General features: G+C 49.1%; 1 pseudogene; it reads right to left on the reverse strand.

Moving 5' to 3' along the window:
• Window positions 1-517: 517 nt before the first annotated feature.
• On the reverse strand, window positions 518-2,791 carry LOC144310795 (RNA-binding protein EWS pseudogene; annotated as a pseudogene).
• Between the last annotated feature and the right edge of the window lie 705 nt (window positions 2,792-3,496).

Consider the following 3,496-nt stretch of genomic DNA (forward strand, 5'->3'; position numbering starts at 1 on the left):
CGCCGGCTCACGCACCGCGAGATCTCACCTACCTGGGAAGCAGTTACTGTTCCCATGGAAACAGTTCTACTGCTTAGCGCCGCCGGAAGTTCGATTTCTTTTCCTTCTCTCTTTATTCGGTGCACTTATGAAATTCCTCCTGCTATTTAATGGGGCTCCGGGCAAAGGAAGAAACGAAACTTGTAATTAGGCGCATATTTCCCGGATTTTGCTTGGAATGGCAGTCCTGTTTTCCACCTGGCCAGATCCTTCAAGCCTGGCTTAATTGCCGCCTCTTCCATGAGGCTTTTACCTGTCAGGAAGACTGGAGCCAGGCAGGTAGCCTGGATTCAAATCCCTTCCCTACTACTTAAGCGCTGTGTGGCTTTCTTTCTTTCTTTCTCTCTCTCTTTCTTTCTTTCTTTCTTTCTTTCTTTTTTTCTTCTTTCTTTCTTTCTTTTTTTTAATAAACATTTGGAATTTTATTTAAAAAAAAATCACAAAAAAAATAAAAATAAAAAAATAAAAAAAAATCACAACCATGAACATTGTTACAGTTAGAGGCCCTCTTGGTTCTCCACAATGATACTGAGCATGCTCACAAGGGGTTCCCATTGTTTAGTCTTTAAACAACCATCTTTAAAAGAAGGAAAAAAAACTCGGCACACTACCATTTAACTTGTTTTAATGTTTCTTCACAAATGGTGAAAAATACTAAAGTACAGACAAGGAATAATCATAATGTTGTGGCCAACATTATAAATATGGAATTATAAATTTAAAACATTTTCTGGTTTAAAAAATAAATCTGGTAGTCAAGGCAGCCCTGCGGGGTCTCTGCGTCTAGTAGGGCGGGTCCCTGCGCCCCTGACGATGCTCGCCTTTATCCATTTTTCCAGGTCCTCCACGCCCGCCTCTTCTTCCTCCCATCTGTTCCATCAAAGGTTCAGGGGGCCCACCAGGACCGCCTCGTCTTCCTCCGCCAAAGCCACCTCGGTCCATGCCCCGGCCACCACGGAAGCCCCCTCTGTCTCCACCGCGGCCACCTCTGAACATCCCACCGGGACCACCGCGGTCCATGAGGCCACCTCTTCCTCCCCGCAGGCCACCAGGGCCGCCTCTGCCACGGTCACCGCCCTGGGGCGGGAAGGGTGGTGGAAGGAAGCCTTCGGGCTTCGGGGCCTTACACTGGTTGCATTATGTTCTCCAGGTGAAGTTCCGGTTTCCACACCCCGAATTGGGGCACTGCCAGTCCCCAGCTCGGAGCTGGACATTTCCTCCTCCGGATGGGTTCCCTTGGGAACCCCGGGGTCCTCTTGGCGGAAAGCCACCTCTGTCTCCTCCACGGCCTCCCATGCAACCCATGGGGCCCCCTGGACCTCCACGGAGTGGTGGTGACATCCCTCTGCCCTCATGGGGAGGCATACCACCCCGCATGCTGTTCATCGGAGGTTTCTTCCAAGCAAGAGAAACCTTAAGTTTGCTTCCTTGAAAATCTTTCCCAGCAAACCACTCCACAGCAGCCTTAGCAGTTGGTGGGTGTTCATAGGATACTGTAGCATCACCTTTGGGCTTTTCTATTTCCTTGTCCAAGTAGGTATGGATCATGGGTTGTCCGATTCTCTTGTTCATCTTAACAACTCCACACTGCTTAAAGAAGTCAGCCAGATCATCTAGAGTCACATTGTCATTTAAGCCTTGCACATAAATTACACTGTTGTCAGAGTCTTCATCTGGATCTACAGGTGGGCCTAGATCAAGATCTGGTCCTTCATCCATGGGTCCACCAGGCTTATTGAAGCCACCTCAGCTCTCCAGTGCTGCCCATTCCACCGTGTCCTCCTCCCCGCCCACCTCTGCTCATGCCTCCAGATCAAATCCCCCTCTTCCCCTGCCCCGGTTATCAGGGCCACTCATGCTCCAGTTCTCTCCTGGTCCAGAAAATCTTCCAGACTCCTGCCTATAAACACCCATGCTACTGGGGTGGTCCTGTCGGAATGAACTCTGCTGCCCGTAGCTGCTGCTCTGTTGGCTATATTGACTTGGAGCCTGGCTGTAGTATCCAGTTTGGGGGGGATAACTAGTGGGCGGCTGCTGTCCATAGCTGCTTTGTTGACCATAGCTACTCTGCTGTCCATAGCTGCTCAGCTGCCCATAGGTGTTCTGCTGAGAGTAACTGCTCTGATCATAACTAGTCGGCTGTGTAGAGGAGTAGCTGGTAGGAGGATAAGATGGTGGTGCTGTGACTGGCTGCATGGGGTAGCTCCCAGGTACCTGGGGATAACTGTAGTTACTCTGTCCATATCCTAGGCTGGGCTGGTTGTAACCCCCTGTGCTAGATTGAGGTTGACTAGTCTCAGCGGGTTTGTTACCATCCTGTGGTCTTGCAGGTGCAGTGGCTGCTGGCTGCTGCCCATAGGCTGGGTAAGCAGGCTGAGTGCCATATGCAGACTGAGCTGCATAGGAGGCCTGGGTGGTAGTGACCGTAGCAATGGTGGTATCATAAGCACCAGTGCCATACCCCTGGACAGGCTGACTGTATGCCTGGGGGGGCAATTGGAGTAGTATAACCAGCGGGAGGCTGTCCATAAGAAGTTGCATAGGCGGTCTGCCCATAGGTCGCAGTGGTCTGAGCCTGGGTATAGCTGACATCAGTGGGCTGTCCATAGGTTCCATAACTCTGCTGCCCATATGCCTGAGTGGTCTGTGCATATCCTTGAGTTGGTTGGGCGGTGTATGCCCTGTAGCCCTGCTGGGCTGCAGCTTGGCTGTAGGTACTGTAATCCGTGGACACCATTTTCTCTCCTTCCCTCTCATTCTCTCAACATCCGTCTCCCTCTTGCTCGCTGTGTGACTTTCAATAAGTCCTCTGCCTGTTTTCCCCATCTGTAAGATTCCTACAATGACCTCAGCCACATAAAACACTTAGAACAGTACATAGGAATTGATATGTCCTTCCTCCAATTGACAACCAAAGCACTTTCATATAGACACTTCTCTCATATAGACACTTCCACTCTGTTGCAGAAAATTGTCTCCAAAATCCATACCATATCCATTGCTCTTAACTGGCATGGACCTCCTTAAATTCAAGCATTTGTCTTATCTCTGAATCCTCTAAGGGCCTACCATAGGACTTGGTGCATAGTAGGGGTTGAGCAAATAAGCATACATTTTAAATTACATCCAATACATTTATTTAGCATTTACAACGTGCTGTTAGGTGCTAGGAATACACTGGTAAGAACAGTTGTGATCCTTCTTCCCTGAAAATAATAAGTAAAGACCCTGAAAAAAAGGGGTAGTGCTGTGAAGGAATGGAACAAAGTTCTGTAGGATCATGCAACAGAAGAAACTGACCTAGCCTGGGAACAATAGGAAAGGCTTTCTTGAAGAAATGAGACAAGCTGAGCTCTGAAGAAGGAGTAGAGGTTAGTAAGGTAAGGGGGACAAAATTTTCCTGAGAGAACAGCATGTGGTAAGACCCTGTGGCGGGAGGGAATTTGCTATCTGACAT

The sequence above is a fragment of the Canis aureus genome, chromosome 3, assembly GCF_053574225.1.
Source record: "Canis aureus isolate CA01 chromosome 3, VMU_Caureus_v.1.0, whole genome shotgun sequence".
Lineage (NCBI taxonomy): Eukaryota > Metazoa > Chordata > Mammalia > Carnivora > Canidae > Canis > Canis aureus.